Raw genomic sequence first — 21935 nt, 5'->3', positions numbered from 1 at the left:
GGGAACATTTGTTGTCCATTCAGGTATTCCATAGATGCAGGGTACATCAAGTTGATCGTGGGGATTTAATTCACTGCTCCTGAAGCTGCACAGATAAATTTCCCTTTTTCTTCTTTGTTTGCACAGCTCCTGGTGTTCAGCTTTGGTTTGGGCCCCACTTCTGTGTGTACTTCACCCTCAGGCCTTTGTTCCCCACCCAGACAGGAGAGGGTTAAAGCAACGACTGATTAGGGGGCTCTGTCTCCCTCAAGTTGGGGGGAAGGAGCGGTATCATAATCATAATTGGAATGCGTGTGGAGCCTGCTGTGGCAGTGGCCTGCCTGATGTTGCAGCAGCCTGAATCACACCATGTGTTCTTCTAGAGAAGTTGTCCCTGGATCACAAGAACCTGACAGTGGCGGGCTGCACAGACTCCTCAGGGGGGGATGGGTAGTGAGTTGCACTTGCACACAGGATTCTTGGTGGCAGTGGCAGCAGCCTTAGCATTTAATGCCTGTCTCTCGGGTCTGAGCTGATAGCCATGGCTCACACCTTTCTGTGGAGTTCGTTTAGGTGGTGCTCTTCCTTCTGTGGGCAGACAGGGAAGGAATCCCCCTCCTCACTCACCCCAGTACAATGGTCCCTCTCCTCTTAGGCAGGTCTAGAGATTCTCCTGGACTCCCTCCTGGCTAGCTGTGGCTCACTAGCTCCCTTCAGGCTGTGTTCACACAGCCAACCCCAGGCCTCTCCCTGGGATGTCCTCCAATGTCTGAGCCTCAGCTCCCAGCTGCCACCTGCCCCAGTGGGTGAGCAGACAATCCCCTCAGGCTGGTGAGTGCTTGTCAGCACCAATCCTCTGTGTGGGAATCTCTCTGCTTTGCCCTCTGCACCCCTGTTGATGTGCTCTCCTCCAGGCTCTGAAGCTTCCCTCTCCACCTCCCAGCCCCCATCTCCACCAGTGAAGGGTCTTCCTAGCATGTGGAAACTTCTCTTCTTTCACAGCTCCCTCCCAGAGGTGCAGGTCTCATCCCTATTCTTTTGTCTCTGATTTTTTCTTTTGCCCTACCCAGGTACATGAGGAGTTTCTTTCCTTTTGGGAAGTCTGAGGTCTTCTGCCAGTGTTCAGTAGGTGTTCTGTAGGAGTTGTTCCTCCTGTATATTTATTTTTGATGTGTTTGTGGGGAGGAAGGTGATTTCCATGTCTTACTCCTCCTCCACCTTGATGGTTCCCCCCCAATCTATGTTTTTGAACTAGTGTTTTGTTTTCATTGGATAAATACCCAGATGGGAATTGGTGGATTGTATGATAATTCTATTATTAATTTTCTGAGGAACCTCCAATCTGTTTTCAAAAGTGGCTGCAAAAATTCACATTACCATCAACAGTGTACTAGGGTTCCCTCATCTCCACTTCCTGGCCAACACTTGTTTTTGTTGTCTTTTTTTATTATACCCTTTCTGACAGGTGTGAGGTGTTAGCTCATTGTGGATTTTATTAACATTTCCCTGATGATTAGTGCTCTGGATCATCTTTACATGTGTCCATTAGCCATCTGCATGTCTTCCTTAGTAAAATGACTATTCAGTTTATCTGCTCATTTTTAATCTCATAGATTGTTTTGTAGATATTGAGTTGTATGAGTTGTTTTTATATATTTGGTTATTAACCCTTTATCAGATATATCATTCACAAGTATTTTCTCCTGTTCAGTAGGCTGCTTTTTCATTTTGTTGATGGTTTCCATCAGTGTGGACAACTTTTTAGTTTGATGTAGTTCCATTTGTTTAATTTTTGTTTTGTTTTGTTTCCCTTGCCTGTGGAAACAGATTAAAAACCAAATACAAAAGAAAAGAAAAGGAAAACTGCAAAGACCAATGTAAAGAACATCTCCCTATGATTTATTCTAGGAGTTTATGGTTTCACATCTTAAATTTAAGTCTTTAATCCATTTTGGGTTTATTTTTATATATGGTTTAAATGGTCCAGTTTGATTGTTTTGCATGTAGCTGCACGGTCATTGTTAAATGTTTCTTGCATTTTCTCTATTCTTTTTCCAAAACTTTGGGTCATCCTTGCTATCAATATTCTGAATTCTTTTTCAGGTAGACTGCCTATTTGCTCTTCATTTGTTAGGTCTGTTGGGTGTTTATCTTGCTACTTCATTTGCTGTGTGTTTTTCTGTCTTCTCATTTTGCTTATTTTACTGTGTTTGGGGTCTCCTTTTTGACGGCTTAAAGTTCATAGTTCCCGTTGTTTTTGGTGTCTGTCCCCAGTGGCCAAAGTTGGTTCAGTGGGTCGTGTAGGCTTCCTGATGGAGGGGACTAGTGCCTGTGTTCTGGTGGATGAGGCTGGATCTTGTCTTTCTGGTGGGCAGGTCCATGTCTGGTGGTGTGTTTTGGGGTGTCTGTGGCCTTATCATGATTTTAGGCAGCCTCTCTGCTAATGGGTGGGGTTGTGCTCCTGTCTTGCTTGTTGTTTGGCATAGGGTGTCCAGCACTGTAGCTTTCTGGTCGTTGAGTGAAGCTGGGTGCTCGTGTTGAGATGGAGATCTCTGGGAGATTTCTTCCGTTTGATATTACATGGAGCTGGGAGGTCTGTTGTGGACCAGTGTCCTGAAGTTGGCTCTCCCACCTCAGAGGCACAGAATTGACTCCTGGCTGGAGCACTAAGAGCCTTTCATCCACACGGCTCAGAGTAAAAGGGAGAAAAATTAGAAAGAAAGAAAGAAAGAAAGAAGATAAAATTAAATAAAGTACAATAAAATAAAATAAAGTTATTAAAATAAGAAAGAATTATTAAGAAAAAAGTTTTTGAAAAGTAAGAAAAAAAAAAGGAGGGCAAAACCCTAGGACAAATGGTGAAAGCAAAGCTATACAAATATCACACCGAAGCATACACATACACACTCACAAAAAGAGGAAAAGGGGAAAAAATAATATATCTTGGTCTCAAAGTCCACCTCCTCAATTTGGGATGATTTGTTGTCTATTCGGGTATTCCACAGATGCAGGGTACATCAAGTTGATTGTGGAGCTTTATTCCACTTCTCCTGAGGGTGCTGGGAGAGATTTCCCTTTCTCTTCATTGTTCGCACAGCTCTCGGTGTTCAGCTTTGGATTTGGCCCCGACTCCGCATTTAGGTTGTCTGTGGGCGTCTGCTTCTTTGCTCAGACAGGACGGGGTTAAAGGAGCAGCTGCTTCGGGGACTCTGGCTCACTCAGCCCAGGGGGAGGGAGGGGTATGGAGTTCCAGACAAGCCTGCGGCAGCAGAGGCCGGCCTGACGTTGCAACAGCCTGAGGCGCGCCGTGCGTTATGCCGGGGAAGTTGTCCCTGGATCCAGGGACCCTGGCAGTGGTGGGCTGTACAGGCTCCTGGGAGGGTAGGTGTGTATAGTAACCTGTGCTCATACACAGGCTTCTTGGTGGCGGCAGCAGCAGCCTTAGCGTCTCATGCCCCTCTCTGGGGTCCGCGCTGTTAGCCACGGCTCGGGCCCGTCTGTGGAGCTCCTTTAAGCAGTGCTCTTAATACCCTCTCCTCGCGCACCAGGAAACAAAGAGGGGAGAAAAAGTCTCTTGACTCTTCGGCAGCTCCAGACTTTTTCCCGGACTCCCTCCCAGCTAGCCATAGGGCACTAACCCCTTCAGGCTGTGTTCACGCCACTAGTCCTCTCCCTGCGATCCGACCGAAGCCCAAGCCTCAGCTCCCAGCCCCCGCCTGCCATGGCGCATTAGCAGACAAGCCTCTTAGGCTGCTGAGTGCTGGTCAGCACCTATCCTCTGTGACAGAATCTCTCCGCTTTGCCCTCCGCACCCCTGTTGCTGTGCTCTCCTCTGTGGCTCCAAAGCTTCCCTCTTGCCACCCCCCATCTCCTCCAATGAAGGGGCTTCCTAGAGTGTGGAAACTTTTCCTCCTTCACACCTCCCTCCCAGAGGTGCAGGTCTTGTCCTTTTTCCTTTGTCTCTGTTTTTACCTTTTTCCTTTTTTTTTTTTTTTTTTTGGCCTACCCAGGTACATGGGGTGTTCCTTGCCTTTTGGGAAGTCTGAGGTCTTCTACTAGCATTCAGTAGGTGTTCTGTAGGAGCAGTTCCACATGTAGATGTATTTCTGATGTATTTGTGGGGAGGAAGGTGATCTCCAAGTCTTACTCCTCCACCATCTTGCAGGTCTCCCCTTCAGTAAGTTTTAGCAAAGAATAGTCACCTATATCATCTTCATCCCATGCATGAGTAGAGCACTTGAGAGTTTACAACTTGCTTTCTTCAAAATTATACCATATTCTCCTCAAGGTATCCCTATAAGTAGCAGGGCAAGAATTCTTATCATCATTAGTTTCCAGATAAACAATCTGAGGCCCAGATTAGGTTGCTCAAAATCATAAAAGGTAATGGTAGGCCTGGTTTCTCTAACTCTAGGTCCAGTGAGCTTTTAATTAAAATTAAATAAAAATAAAAATTCTGTTCCCCAGTCACTAACCACATTGCTAGAGTTTAATAGCCAAATGTGACCTATAGTTACTATTTTGAAATTCATGGAATGTTTTATTGGACAGCAATAGCCCAGATATTTATTCTTATGTTTACCGAAATTTGTATTTATGTTAGACAAAGTCTTCAGGCCATACTGAAGCTCTGGAATCCCTTAATATTAGTTACTGAATCCAGCTGGATTCTTTGAATTCTTCCTAAAATCCTTCTGAATTAAGGGACTCCAAATCTGCCCTAGCTTCCTGGAAATATTTGGAAACCGAAAATTCATTCAAGAGTCAGATTAAACATTTCTCCCAAAGTAGAAACTGTGGAGAGTTAAGAGTGGGATGAAGATGACAGAGGCTGGCAGGTAGGGTCAGGAAGGTAGAATATTGATCTCAGAGAAGCAGACAAAGTTGAAATGGCCACAGACAGTGCTAGATACTGAGGGGGTTGTCAGTGAATAAAACAGAGTAGAGTCCAGGGAGGTTAGATAAGACCAAAATAACCAGGCAAGTCCAAAGCTAAGATAGAGAGAATCAGAGAGTAGGAAACTATGACAAAGGAAATAATGAGGTGACCTTTGGCCCTGGGAAGAGTGCTCTCTTTCTTTGTTACTTTCATGGATCCCCAGGGGAATCTGGGCTCACAGATGCCTGCTGCTCCAGAATGTCAAAGCCAAGAGTTAGAATTGGATCACTGGACATTTTTCTGCTCCATGTTTTAGAAAATCTAAATTGAATGCCATTTCTTCTATTGTAATGCATACCTCTTCCTGTTTACCACATACTCCTTCCTCTCCTCTACCAACAACTAGTTAACCTTGCGCCCATCATTTACACATTATATTAACTGTTTGGGCTCCTGAAGGTATTTGAGTTTGTGATCTCTGGCTTATTCCCTGCTGGTGGAACACTTTCCTTTTAAATTAAGGCAAAAGTGTTAGGTCTCCTAAAATGTTCTTAGACTCGTTTTTATGGGAAGACAATGTGCAAGCTAATATAAACCAGAGTGTCTTGCAGTAGGTTTTATAGTACTTTATGTCCTGGTAATTCAATGACACATACTATTACATATTCGTGCAAAGAGGAGGTATACTTATGCAACATACATAAGTATACATATTTGAACATATATGTGTAACACTGTGTAATTTGTATTTGTTAAGAATTCAAGGAAAAGTCTGTATAAACTGAAGTAATGGAAGAAGGCTTCTTGATGGAGACAGAATATAAACTGGATCCTGAAGGGTAGGTAGGGTTTAAACTAAGAAAAGGGGATTGAAAAGCATTCTAAGTTGAGCCATTTGAAATTACTACTATTTAATGACTTTAGACATAAAACAGAAATTTTATATGGTTCAATCTAATGGCCAAAGGAAGTAGTATTATCAAAGGCATTGAGACAGGGAGGACTTGCTGGAGTGGAAGGAACTTTTGGGGAGAAGAGGAAGATAAAGTTAAATGGTTAGGAAGAGGCTAGATTAAGGAGCTTCTAAAAAGTGAAGCTAAATAGTGTGATCTTGATTATAGGATATAGAAACTATTGTAAGCTAATTTGCAGAAGTTACTGGATGAATAAAATCTGTGTTTTGATGGGGTAAGATGTTTAGTTTGAGGCCAGGCTTATGAATGATCATAATCACTCATGGTATAGAATTTTAATGTTGGAAAAAGTTCATTTGCCTATATTTTGGGACAGTGACACCCATTCAACATTGCTGACTTTTTCCTTTCTTTAGAATAGTATTTAGAATAGAAGTGTTCACAAACTTCTAGGGACATGTGAATGTACTTCTGAGTAGTGATGACATCAATTCATTTAAAATTTAAAATAAAATAGAATAAGTATTTAAATATGTTTATCCTTTAAAATTAAATCACTTGAACATATATTAGTATATATAAAGAGAGCATACATGTTGGTTAGAGTAGACCAAATGAGCAAGCTCAGGTCTCAATCAATCAGTTTATTTATTATAGCTAAACACTGCTACCTGCTGTGTTGGTTTTGACCTTTATACATTTTTAAATTGTCAAAGGGATTTTATGTCCATAATTAATTATGGGCTAAAATAGGAAACACTAGGAACACTGATACTGACATATATCAATTTAATGAAAAGCATGAAACAACAAATTTGAAAATTTTAATCATTTAGCTTCAAGATGCTATTCATCAGATATAGAGATATTGAGAAATAAGTTGCACTCATCTGATATTCTTATACAACATAGCAAGATATCTCTAATACCTCAAAAAACAATGTAAGAGATAGAAAACAAAGTAAAAATTATATTTAATTTGGTTTTTCCTTCAAGGGAATAAAGGCCATCCACATTATTTGCAAACCATAACCTAAAATCTCTTAACCTCATTGTTCATAAAATAAGCATCAAAATTGTGTTAATAAATCAGTTGATTTTTAAAAATCCATAAAATCAGTAATTATAAACCTCTGATATTTGGCTACATTTATCAATTATTGTTCAACTCATTCTACATTTATTAGGCATTAAGTTTTTTATGAGTTGCAAAAGCTAAAGAGCCCATGCTATCGTGGAAAATATAAATATTCAACATGCAAGAAATATTGTTATATGTTCATTGCTGTTAATTTCACAAATAAATTATCCAATAACACAGTCTCCACAAATAATATGATATATTTTAAGGCATGATTCTATTATTAAAGGAAGAGTGAGAAAAAAATACAAGATGAGAATATTACAAGATGAGACTTTAGTCGTTTATATATATATATTCAATTCTCAAGCCAAAGATGTACTACTTTTGAATCTATTTGTTCCCAAATCATACTTTTACTTAACTAATTTATGTTTATCTATATGTATTAACTTTAAAGGGAAAATGTATCCTTATATAAACTCTAATTGTTTTCTTTTAAATTAACTAAAACTATATTTGATATACAGATTTTAAGATGTTTCTTTTTATAATAAAATAACTATCCTGCATAATGAAAGCATGAAATGATTTTTTTTCTTTAATTTTAAGTGGGTTCAAGAGGTTAAATGTAATTTACTTTCTTTTTAAATAAATTTATTTATTTATTTTTGGCTGCGTTGGGTCGTCGTTGATGTGCACAGGCTTTCTCTAGCTGCGGTGAGCGGGGTCTACTCTTCGTTGCAGTGTGTGGGCTTGTCACTGCGGTGGCTTATCTTGTGGAGCACGAGCTCTAGGTGCATGGGCTTCAGTAGTTGTGGCATGTGGGCTCAGTAGTTGTGGCTTGTGGGCTCTAGAGCACAGGCTCAGTGGCTGTGGCACACGGGCTTAGTTGCTCCGTGGCATGTGGGATCTTCCCGGACCAGGGCTCAAACCCGTGTCTCCTGCATTAGCAGGTGGACTCTCAACCACTGCACCACCAGGGAAACCCTAAATGTAATTTTAAAGTTTACAAACAGGTTGGAAAACACTGTGTTCAAAGCCATTCAGTTGCTTTAGAAATTGCTTGCTGAAATAAATTATTTTGTATATCCATTCTTAAGGCAGAGAATATTCATTGTCCTGTACCCCTGCTTGCAGAATTTCAGTTTATTATCCCAGGAACTGCATTGGTTACACCTAGCAGCCTGCACTGCTGCTCGTCTGTTTTCTTTAGACTCTTTCTTTGACTTCTTTTAATGGGTGACTCATCTGGAAGCAATTATTTGAGTAAATGAGAACCACATTTCTCACTTTCGCCTACAACTAGTTCCTAGGCGAGCTCTCACTCTTTTTTCTATTTTAAAATTCAGGTCAGTTATCACTTTTAAGGAGGCCTTGAAAAATAGCAATAGAAACAGGCCCCCTGGCCATTCACTTAGGCTATCTGCCAGGCCAGCTTCCTAGCTTGCACAACCTACCTTCACCCCACACTGATGGAATCACAGCTGCTAAGACATTGCCCTCTCAGAGGCATCTAAGTCACCATTGTTTTCATGGTCATATGTTTGTCTCAGATATTTACCTGAAGTTTCCTTGTGCTTTTTTATACCTCATTATTTTAAATGGTCTTTCCCTGTAACAGGTTGAGTGATAACCTGGAGCCTTTGAAATACACTGTCCACTAAGGTGCTCTCTTAACTGTTATCTTGCTGAAGTCTCACAAAGACCCTGCAAGTTAGGTAGAGGGATGATTAGTCTTTACAGATGAGAGGGACAGAGTGGAAGGAAATCACTCTTTGCCAAGTGCTTACCATGTGCCAGGCCCTTTAGCAGGTGTTTTATATGCACAGTCTCATTTAATTCTTCAGAACAGGCTGGTGGTGTAAGTACTGTTACTTCCCATGTTTGCCTGATGAGGAAACACTCTCAGAGAGGTTGAGTAACTTGCCCACTGATATACAGTTAGTAAGTGGCAGAGCCAGGAATTGGACATAAGACTTTCAGACTATTCTTCTGGTTTGGAGTTTAGTTCCTATAAATGTACCCTCCCTGGACAATACATAAGAAGTTTCTCTGATGCAAGTATTTAATCCGAAATTACTCTCCTAACAGGCTCAAAACCACATTTTCTCTCAGTCAAATTAAGTGCACTCAGCCAATACATTAGCTAGAAGAAAATATTATCAGGTAAACTCATTGGGGTTGGGGTAAAAGTAGGAGGTGGAGAAATTCTGTCTGTGTTTCAATGTCATAGAAATTAGCAATATTTTTTAAAAAATACTATAAAAACTGAGGCCTAATTCAGTTTCTGTGGGTTCTTAATTACTACAACTGACTTTTTTCCAAACTCTTCTCAGGTTGTGTTAAGTTTGTGATGCCATGTTTGCCACCCAGTCTTGCATCTTCTTCTAATATTATAGCTCTGTGTTTGGCCTTGGGTAGCTGTAGGTGCCCCCTAAGCATCTCCCATGGTTTGTACATGGGGCTCTGAAACTAGGGAACCACATTATCAGTCTTCTGTCCATGCCCATACCCTTGAAATCTCCTATTTGTATCCTACAGCTAAGACCACCACATGCCAAGTTGTGACACCTAGTAAGGCTCCAATCCTGCTGCTGTCCTTCAAATTTTAACTTCATCTTCCATCCCTACATAGGTAATGTGCTATGTAGAAAAATGACAGGCAATGACATAAAAGGAGATTTGAGTCAACTGAGAGTTTTATAATACTAATGGAGGAGTGAATCAATATTGTCAATATATAATCATTTATTCCCCCATATAACCTATAAGTTCGGTGCTATGTCAATGGAAACCTCAATAAGATTTTTTTCATGGAAATGATTTTAAAATTTTTATGTTGGAGTAAATGTACAGTAGCCAATTCATGTTTGGAAAAAAAAAGATACATAAGGAGTAGAACCCATTCTCTCAGATATTATGACATATAATAGGACTATAAAAAGTAAAACAGTGTGATATTGGTTAAAGATTAAATAAATAGCTCAGTAGAATTAGAGTATAGAAACAGATTATATAGTAAGTATATGACATAATTAGTACATGATTATATAAAATTAGCATATAGTATATGATTAGCAATTAGTATATGATATATATGAATCCTGAATGTGATAAAAATAGTACTTCCAACAGTGGTGAACAAATGTATTATTCAGTTGTTCAATTGCTGTTGATTTGGGATAAAAATTACATTAAAGCCATACCTCACAGAATTCACAAAAGTTAGTTCTGGAATAGAGTCCTCAAAATAAAAAATACTCACATAGAAAACAAACTTGTGACTACCAAAAGAGAGAGGGAGGGGGGCAGGGACAAATTAGAAATAAGGGATTAATAGATACAAACTACTATACATAAAATAGGTAACAAGGATTTACTGTATACCACAGGAATTATATTCAATATCTTGTAATAACCTATAATGGAATACAATCTCCAAAAAATTCCTGAATCACTATGCTGTATACCTGAAACTAATGCAATATTGTAAATCAAGTATTCTTCAATTAAAAAAAGATTACATTAATTTTGTATCCTGCTACTTTACCAAATTCATTGATTAGCTCTAGTATTTTTCTGCTAAAATCTTTAGGATTCTCTATGTATAGTATCATACCATCTGCAAAGAGTGACAGCTTTACTTCTTCTTTTCTGATTTGGATTCCTTTTATTTCTTTTTCTTCTCTGATTACTGTGGCTAAAACTTCCAAAACTATGTTGAATAATAGTGGTGAGAGTGGGCATACTTGTCTTGTTCCTGATTTTAGAGGAAATGTTTTCAGTTTTTCACCATTGAGAACGAAGTTGGCTGTGGGTTTGTCATATATGGCCTTTATTATGTTGAGGTAAATTCCCTCTATGCCTACTTTCTGGAGAGTTTTTATCATAAATGAGATGCAAGAGGGAGGGCCTATGGGGATATATGTATACATATAGCTGATTCACTTTGTTATGAAGCAGAAACTAACAGAATATTGTAAAGCAATTATACTCCAATAACGATGTTAAAAAAAGATTACAAAAGCATTAAATGAATATATATGATATATGATTTGGAGCTTAACAAGTGTTTTTTTAAAAGAAGAAAGACAAAAAGTAAAAGTATAAAGAAAAATATTAATAAAGTTGACTATATCACTAGAAAATAAGCAAAACACATGAATAGGCATACATTTCACCAAAGAGGATATTTGTGGCAAATAAGCACATTAAAAGATGTTCAATATCCTTAGCCATTAGAGGGATGCAAATTAATACTACAATGAGATATCACTACCCACCCATCAAAATGCCTAAAAAAAAAAAAACAAGAACAATACAAAATGCAGGTGAGGATTCAGAGGAAATGGATTACTCATATATTGTTGGTGGGAATGTGAAATAGTACAACTGCTCTGGAAGAGTATGGTAGTTTCCTATAAAGTTAAACATACACTTACCATATGGCCCAACAACTTGAACTCTTAGTCATTTAGCCCAGAGAAAATAAAACTTCTCTTTACACCAAAAACCTGTACACAAATATTCATAGATGCTTTATTTGTAATAACCACACCTGGAAATATCCCAGATGTTATTTAGAAGGTTAATGGTTAAACAAACTTTTGTATCCATAGTACGGAATACTATGCAGCAATAAAAAGGAGAAAACTATTGATACATGCAAAAACCTGGATGAATCTCAAAGATATTACATTTAGTGATAAAAGTAAGTTTCAAAAGGTTTCATACTATATGCTTTCATTTATAAGTAATTCCAAAATGACAAAATTATAAAGGTGGAGAACAGATTAGTGGCTGTCATAGTTTAGGGATGGCAGGGAAGAGGAGGGTATAACTATAAAGGGATAGCACATGGAAGATCTTTATGGTCATTGAATAGTTGTGCATGGTGGTTGCAGTGGTGGTTACAAGAATCTACACATAAGATTAAAATAGCATAGAAATATACCCATACACACAAATCAATACATGTAAAAATAGTGAAAACAGAATAAGATCTGTAATATAGTTAATAGCATTGTACCAATGTCAGTTTCTTGGTTTTGATATTGAACTACAGCTATTTAAGATGTCATCATTATTGCAAACTGGGTGAAAGGTACAAGAAACTATTATTTAGAAACCTCTTGTGAGCCTATAATTATTTCAAAATAAAAAGCAAAAGAAACAAAAAGAAAAGCATCAATAAATTTGACTATGCCATTATTAAAAAATTCTGTATGACAAAAAGATATCATTCTTTTTAAAATTATTTATTTATTTATGTTTGGCTGCGTTGAGTCTTCGTTGCTGCACACGGGCTTCCTCTAGCTGTGGCGAGCGGCGGCTATTCCTCGCTGCAGTGCACAGGCCTCTCAATGTGGTGGCCTCTCTCATTGCAGAGCATAGGCTCCAGGCTCGTCGGCTTCAGTAGTTGTGGCACGCGGGCTCTAGAGCACAGGCTCAGCAGCTGTGGCACACGGGCTTAGCTGCTCTGTGGCATGTGGGATCCTCCCGGACCAAGGCTTGAACCCGTGTCCCCTGCACTGGCAGGTGGATTCCCAACCACTGCGCCACCAGGGAAGTCTAAGATACCATTCTTAATTTAAAATACAAGTGATAATATTGGGAAAAATATTTGCAACATAAATATCAGAGAAAGCATTAGTATCTAGAATATATAAGGTACTCCTACAAATTAATAATAAGATAAATATTCCAATCATAAAATGCAAAATGTATACATAGATATTTAAAAGATGAGGAAAACCAAATTATTAATGCCTATATGAAATAAAGTTCAACCTAATTAGTAAGCAGGAAAACACAATTTAACACAATTTTTTTCACCAAGTAAGTTGGCAAAAACAGAGAATGTAGAAATAAGCACTCTTAGACACTGCAGGTGAAGTATAAATTGTGACCATCACTTGAGAGTGCAATTAGGCAGTGTTTGTTAACAATTATAATGTGTCTGCACAAAGACGTATGGTTACTTCAACAAATAAACTTTTGTACCTATGCACAGGGAGACATATGCAAGGATGTTCAGTATTATTGGCAATAATGAAAAATTTAGAACAGCTTAAATGTCCATTAAGAAAGTATCGGCTGAAAAATATCATGATTTATCTATATAATGGACTACAGTTTATCAGCTAAAAAGACTAATGATATGGAATGATTAATATAGACAGATGATAGATTAGAGAGAGATAGAGAGGATATATACATATATACATGACTGAATAAAAAGTAACTGCAGAACAGTATATTCAGCATGGTATCATACAATCACACACATTACATGATATACTTTCTATAGCATATGTAAATGCATAGAAAACGGTCTAGTAAGATACAAACCAAAAAAGAAGGAGGAATTAAGACAGAGATTGAGAAAGTAGTTTATTCTTATATGAAAATATATTAATTTTTCCAAGGAATATTCATATATTCAATATAGAACTAAAAATATTCATATATTCAATATAGAAATAAAAAAATAATAGGCTACCCATAAAACCAATTACATCTGGGTTTGGAACCCCAGCTCTTTAACTTACTACCTATGTGAGCTTAAGCAATTCTCTTACCTTTCTGGGACTCAACTTTTATGTCCATACACTATGGATAAGTATAGGACTTATCCTGGGTTGAGTTTTAGAGAGTATATAAGTAAGATTAGAACACACAGAAGACCTTCAGTAAATACTATTGTTAGCATTTTATTTATAGTTTCTATATGAACTGACCTTGGCCTCCAGTGTACACTCTGACAGTCATTCCATCTTGTCAACCATCTCCTTGTCTGAGACCCTTCTAGCCATTTTTCCCTATATCTGTATAAGACATCACATAGACAACCAACTGGAGGCATCAACCTCTTGGTGGCAGAGGGTAGGTTAAGGATTTCTCCTGTTTTGTTTTTGTTTAATAAATATAGCTATTACAAACACTAAACCTAATTTGTTATCTACTGTCTCTCCAACACTCCTTTGCCTTTTTTCACCACCTGTCTTTTGGATGTGCTTCTCTGAAGACAACTGGGGACAAGCACTGGACAGGGATTCGGATAACCTGGATTAAACTTCTTGTTGTGCAACTAATGACTAAGGGAAATTAGGCAATTGTTGAAACTCTTCTTTGTTTGTAGAATTACTTGCTCTCTTCTTTACCTGTTATGCAAATCAAAGGAAAAGAAAAAGAAAATATCTGCCTACTGTAACGATCTATACAAAAGAGAATATTACCATACTAATTGCATATTGCCTTTTAAAAATGATTAGCCAATGGTTACTTTTAACAAATAATATATGTTTAATAAATAATATCAATAATTTCAAAAATAATAATTTTACAAACTAATTCTACCTTGATGGAGGAAAAATACTTGACTAGAAATATTTTCTATATCATTTCTCCTTTACCAATATCTGTGGGAATCCAGGTCTGGTTCCAATAAGGTCTTACTCCATTCACCTCATACTCTGAGAATTGCAGGCCAAGGTGTCCAGGAAGAGTTTATCAAGTGAAGGTCTAAACAATTTATCTTTACTCTCTTGAGGATAGACATTGTATATTCCATTTCTTTTCTCCTCAAACTTATCTCTAAAATGAATCAAAAATGAATATTAGGTATTATACATTCCACTTTGTGCCTGCAAACACATCATTTGTTTTCTAAGCCTTAGAGTAGATGTGAAAACTCATTCAAATAAAACTGGCAGGAGTAACAGTACTGGAGAGAACTGTTTTGCAGTGTCTTCCTACCTCCCATCATCCCTGGCAGGAAAGAGCTGACAAAGTAGCAATGGAGACATGGACTACTGAATATAAAGGAAACTTTGACACCATTTCAAGTTATCAAGCCCTGAAAAAGGATAGTACTGATAAGCTTTGAGATAATTTCTTCTTTCAAAGTCAAACAGAAGAAATGCTACCCCTCAACAACCAGGGGCTATGCATGTTTAGTTGGTGTTTAGAAAATATTTATATAACTTTCTCAAGTTCTTCATGAAAGGCTAAAACGTAGAAGTAGTAGAGTATAATGGTTAAGAGCTTGAGCTCCACAGCCAGCTGGATGGGTTCTTTTGTTTAAATATCTTTTTTTTAAATTAACTTTTATCAGAGTATGTTTGCTTTACAGTGTTGTGTTAGCTCCCACTGCACAACAAAATGAATCAACCATAAACATACAGATATCCTCTCCCTTTTGGACTTCCCTCACATTTAGGTTACCACAGTGCATTAGGTAGAGTTCCCTGAGATAAACAGTATGTTCCCATCAGTACAGATGGCCAAAAAACACATAAAAAGGTGCTCAACATCACTAATTATTAGAGAAATGCAAATTAAAACTACAATGATAGGGCTTCCCTGGTGGCACAGTGGTTGAGAGTCCGACTGCCAATGCAGGGGACAGGGGTTCGTGCCCCGGTCCAGGAGGATCCCACATGCCGTGGAGCAGGAGGGCCTGTGAGCCATGGCCGCTGAGCCTGTGCATCTGGAGCCTGTGCTCTGCAATGGGAGAGGCCACAGCAGTGAAAGGCCCCCGTACTGCAAAAAAAACAACAACAACAACAAAAAAAAAACACACTACAATGAGGTATCACCTCACACTGGTCAGAATGGCCACCATCAAAAAATCTACAAACAATAAATGCTGGAGAGGGTGTGGAGAAAAGGGAACCCTCATACACTTTTGGTGGGAATGTGAATTGATACAGTCACTATGGAAAACAGTAAGGAGGTTCCTTAAAAAACTAAAAATAGAACTATCATATGACCCAGCAATCCCACTACTGGGGATATACCCAGAGAAAACAATAATTCAAAAAAAAACACATGCACCCCAATGTTCATAGCATCAATATTTACAATAGCCAGGACATGGAAGCAACCTAAATGTCCATCAACAGAGGAATGGATAAAGAAGATGTGGTACATATATGCAATGGACTATTACTCAGCCATAAAAAGGAATGAAATTAGGTCATTTGTAGAGGCATGGATGGACCTCCAGAATGTCATACAGAGTGAAGTAAGTCAGAAAGGGAAAAGCAAATATCATATGATAACGCATTTATTTGGAATCTAGAAAAATGGTATAGATGATCTTATTTGCAAAGCAGAAATAGAGACACAGACATAAAGAACAAATGTATGGATACCAAGGGGGAAAGGAGTGGGGTGGGAGGAATTGGGAGACTGGTATTGACACATATATATTATTGATACTATGTATAAATGTATTGATACTATGTATTGATACTATGTATAAATGTAATGTATATATTATTGATACTATGTATCCATCAGTAGGTGGATGGGTTCTTGATTCTACTAATTATAAGTGTGCAAATGATTTAAGTTCTCTATGTCTCCTTTTCCTTATCTGTAAAATGGATTTGAGGTTATTTGGAGGACTAAATAAGATTTTTCATGTAAAATGCTTAGAATAATGCTTCAGACTTAGCAAGTGATTGGTAAAAATAATTGTTGTTATCATCATCATCATGCCATCTAGTATGGCATGAAGCAGTACTACTGTACCATTTATTTATTTATTTATTTATTTAAATTGAGGTAATGTTGGTTTCTAACATTATATGTTTCATGTGTACATTATATTTCTACTTCTGTATACAATGCAGCATGCTTATCACCAAAAATTTAGTTTCCAACCATCATCACACAGTTGACACCTTTACCTATCTCACCCTCACCCCCACCCCTTCCCTTCTAGCAACCACTACTCTGTTCTCTGTATCTACATGTTTATTTTTGTTTGGTTTGGTTTGCTCATTTTTTTTATATTCCACATATAAGTAAAAACATATGGTATTTGTTTTTCTCCATATGACTTATTAAAGACATGGTTGAAAGAAACTGAAGAAGATACACATAAATGGAAAGATATTCTTTGCTCATGGATTGAAAGGTTAAACATTGTTAAAATGTCCATATTACCTAAAACAATCTACAGATTCAATGCAATCCCTATCAAAATCCCAATGACATTTTTCAAAGAAATAGAACAAAAATTCCCCCAAAAGCCAAAGCAATCCTGAGAGAAAAAGAGCAAGGCTGAAGGTATAATATTGCCTGATTTCAAACTATAATACACAGCTATAGTAATCAAAACAGCATGGTATTTGCAGAAAAACAGATACATAAATCAAAAGAAAAATATTGAGAGCCCAGAAATAAGCCCACACATATATGGACAATTAATTTATGACAAAGAAGCAAAGAACATACAATGGAGAAAACTTACTCTCTTCAATAAATGGTGTTGGGAAAACTGGACAGATACATGCAAAAAAAAAAAAAGAAAGAAACTAGACCACTATCTCACACCACACACAAAAATCAACTCAAAATGGATTAAAGATTTGAATGTAAGGCCTGAAACCATAAAACTTCTAGAAGGAAACATAGGCAGTACACTCTTTGACATCAGTTTTAGCAATATCTTTCTGGATATGTCTCCTCAGGCAAAGTAAACAAAATCAAAAATAAACAAATAGGACTATATCAAACCAAAAGGCCTCTGCACAGCAAAGGAAGCTGTCAACAAAACAACCTACTGAATGGGAGAAGATATTTGCAAATCATATATCTGTTAAGGGTTTAATATACAAATATATAAAGAACTCATACAATTCAACAACAGCAACCTAAAACAAGCAATCCAATTAAGAAATGGGCAGAGGAGCTGAATAAACATTTTTCTAAAGAAGACATAGAGGTAGCCATCAGGCACATAAAAAGATGTTCAACATCACTAATTATTAGGGAAATGCAAATCAAAACCATAATGAGATATCATCTCACACCTGTTAGAATGGCTATTATCAAAAAGCAAGAAATAACAAGTGTTGGTGAGGATGTGGAGTAAAGAGAACCCTCATATACTGTTGGTGAGAATGTTAATTGGTGTAGCCAATTCCATACTGTAGAACAGTATGGAAATTCCTCCAAAAAATTGAGAGTAAAACTGCTGTGTGATCCAGCTATTCCACTTCTGGGTATTTTATCCAAAGAATACAAAAACACTAAATTTGAAAAGATATGTGCACCCCTATGTTCATTGTGGCACTATTTACAATAGTCAAGATATGGAAACAACCTAAGTGCTCATTGACAGATGAATGGATAAAGAAGATATGGTATGTATAATGGAATCCTATTCAGCTCTAAGAAAAGATGAAATCTTGCCATTTGTGACAACATGGATGGACTTTGAGGGTATTATGCTCATTGAAAAAGTCAGACCGAGAAAGACAAATATCTTCTTTTTTAAAATTTACTTTTAACATTCCTCTGTCACTGTCAAATTCATACCACCAAAAATAAAGCCTCTTTTAATATCTGAGACATTCAAAGTACCTGTCTGATCAACTGACTGATGCACTATACCCATTTCTAAGCAGTTCTGTTGAATATTCCTAGACAAAAAGTGTTGTTCATTTATTATGTGAACTTGGTTCTCTCTCTCTCTCTCTTTCTCTCTCTCTCCTGGCTCTCACTCTTCCTTCTTCCCTACCTTCTTCCCTCTCCCTCTCTCCTCTAATCCCTGGAACCTATGAATATGTTACCTTACATGACAAAAGGGATTTTGCTGTTTCAGATATGATTAAGTGTTTTGACCTTGAAATTATGCAATTATCCTGGATTATCTGAGTGGGTACAATCTAATCACATGCATTCTTAAAATCAGGAGGACCTTCCTGGGCTGTGGTCAGAAGGAGATGTGACTGAGGAATAATGGTCATAAAGATGCAATATTGCTGGCTTTGAAAATGGGAGGAAGGGGCCCTGAGACAAAGAATGCAGGTGGCCTCTAGAAACCGGAGACAGCAAGGAAATGGAACCTCCCCTAGAGCTCTCAGTAGGGAAAAAGCAATTGACTTTAGCCTGGTGAGACCCATGCCTGACTTCTGACCTACAGAAAATTGCCCATAACCTCTCTGAGCTCCTGATCTTCCCATGTCTATCCAGGAAGATAGATCTAATGTTTGCTCAAGATAGTCTGCACTAAGAGGAAGTAAAATGGATTTATATTCTCAAAGAAAGAGACAAGCTCTTATACCTTCTCCTTTATTCCCTTATTCATCTTTAGTCCTGTAATTCCCCCAAACCATTGCTGAACCACAGCCAACATCCAACTTTGAGCATTTTCATGCCTAATTCTTCCTTTGGAAATGGTCTCCATCTGAGTCTCAAAAGGTCAACTTGACTAGAATTTTCCTCTTTGTTTTGACTTTAGTAAATGCTCCCAGTAATATATTGGGAACTTGTCTGTTCCAACTTTTCTCTTCCTCTGCTAGGATTTTCAGCTTAACTAGAAAGAAAGAGACACCCAGGGAGCAGAATAGTTATGAGGTTTCTCAAGAACATTTCTTGCTCCATGGGGTCAAAAGGCCTCTGAGGCCCTCTCTTTACTAAACTCAGTTGGAGGGATTATGGAATAAGAAAATTCTCTTCTCAATATTTGCCTGGAAGCCAATACAAATTTCTTTCCCACCAGCAGGGCTAGCTGCAAATTTAATTTCTGGAAAGAGAGCTCTGAACTAAGTATATCTCAGAGAAACATTTGAATTTCAAGAATAGCTTCCATCACCCTGCCATTTCCCACTCCTTCCCTCCAACCTTTCTTTTCCCTTCAAGCTCCTCTCATTCTCCCCTTGTTTGCTCTTCTCTCCTCTGTCCTCTTTCACTTATTTTCTTCTATCCTTTGAGTTGAAAGCCACTTGTTTTTATCTGGATTAAAGCTTGTAATCGCCATCTACTGGTTGTAGGATATAAGTACAGGTTGTGGCTGTGTATTCATGAATATTTGCATGCTTGATTATTGTCAATCTCTATGAGGTTATTACTTTCCTTTTTGATTGCATAGTTAAAGTTGTTTCTTGAAAAAAAGTAAACTGTTATCAAGTCTTACTTTTTTCAGAGAATGTGCTTCTAAGAGACTTTAAAGCTATAATTATTAAATTGTAATTTACTAAGCCCCTTCAGAGAGGGACTCTGCTCAACTTACCAAGTGCCTGGTCCACGGTAAGACTTTTGTGAGTATATTTTGAATATTTGTTGAATTCGTCCCTTGACACAGAAACAAAGCCTGTGTGTGTGTGTGTGTGTGTGTGTGTGTGTGTGTGTTTGTGTCAGTGTCAACTGGCTATTGCAATAGCTGCCTAACTAGATCCCTTGCCTTTATTTCCTTCCTCTCTAATCCATTCTACATTTGTTGATAGGTTACTTTTCCTGAAGTTGAGCTCTCTATTCATGCCAAAAAACATTTTTATATGTCTGCAATGACTCCCCACTTCCCACAGAATGAGGTTCAAAGTCATTGGCTTGACATTCAAATCTCTCATTCCTCAATTCTGACCTCACCCTAATTTGCTGCGTTCAACTCCTACAGCCCCCCCTTCACATACAAAAAATTGAATTACCTGTCATTCACAAAACAGACCATGCATTTCACTGTCTTTGTACCTTCTATCAGACTGTGATTTCCCTTCCTGTTCCACATTTTGCAAACTTTACCTACTCTTCATGTTGCCTCTTGTAAATTACTACCTCTTTTAAACCTTCTTTGATTAGCAGTGACATATATGTTGCCACCCCAGAAGTGCCCTCTCTTGCTTCTGAATTCCCACATCAATTTATCTTAATGTTTCTTGTCACTTTGAACTTTCTATTTTGTATTCTAATTATCTGTGTACATGTTGTATTCCTTCTACTAGATTGTGAGCTCCATAATCATAACAGAAAATATTAATACTTATTAATGCTTATTGAATAATTATAGGTCAGGATTACTGAGAGGTAATATAGGACCTAGTGTGTAGTAAAGGCTGAATAAGTGTTAGCTATCATTAATTTTATTGTTGTTGCTCATTTTTAAACAAATTCTCCCAAATTTTTCCACTGCTCTTTCAAAAATATTCACCTTCAGAAGTCATAAACAATCCAGCTGTGCTTTCATCATTCAAAACTTTTGTATCTTTTCCTTTATGGAATTGTCTTCTTTTGAAAATTCTGACAGGCAGGCAACAATCAGAGAGCCACTCTGTTTGAATCCTGGATTTGCCACTTTATAGTTATATGATCTGAGGCAAGTCAACCCCTCTTTGCTTCAGTTTCTTCATCTATATAATGAAGATAATAATAGTACCTATTTCAGAGGGTCGTTATGATTATATAACAATATAAATAAGTGCTTATAACAATATTTGCAACATAGTAAATACTATATAACTATTTAATTGCTGTTATTATTTTTATTTTTGGAGAAATACTATGAAACAGGCACTTCGACTTACATTGTCTCATTTAATTCTCAGAAAAACACTATGAGGTAATAATTATTTTTTCTGTTTTGCAGAAGGGGAGGTCTAAGCTCAAGAAAGTTAAATATTTTTTCAAAGGCTTCACAGGTAGTAAAAGAGCAGGATTCAAACCCAGGTGTGGTTGCTGCACCCTAGAAAGTTAAGGAAGCATTGTTACCAATGTTCTGAAGAATTAAGAACATTTGTAAATGTAGAAAAAGGAGGCAATTATCAAAAGGTATGATTTGAAGGAAGCCCTGCCACAAAATTCCTCCACTTCAATACTACAAGGTCTTTAAAACAACTGTTATTACTTTATTCTATGGGTTAGGCATTGCCCTCTCTAGACTCTTGGAAGGAATAGCACCTCAGTTTATCACATTCATTAATACTGATAGAAATGCTTAACAGCAGGAATCCCCAAGGGGGAACCATTTTCTTTAGGCCAGTTTTGATATAGTGCATCCCATTCAGAGAGCCTGATTTAACCTGGTTCTCCATCTCACTTTGGAAGCAGCAAGTTTGGAGCAGCAGGCCCTAGATTCGAATCCCAGCTTTTCCACGTTTTTGCTGTATGACCCTGGGCAAATAACTGAGCCTGTTTCCTTATCTGTCTGTCAAATGGGGATAACTATTTATACTTTAGAAAGTTATGGGCATTAAGTGACTTGATGCACATAAAGGCTTAGTGCAGATTTTGGCACATGACAAGTGCTTAAATAACGTTAGCTCTTTTAGTCTAACTTCTGTTGGCT

Source organism: Mesoplodon bidens (genome assembly GCF_964165515.1).
Source record: "Mesoplodon bidens genome assembly, chromosome: X".
NCBI classification, from domain to species: domain Eukaryota; kingdom Metazoa; phylum Chordata; class Mammalia; order Artiodactyla; family Ziphiidae; genus Mesoplodon; species Mesoplodon bidens.
The sequence above is the reverse complement of the archived record's forward strand: the minus strand, read 5'-3'. Positions refer to the sequence as shown.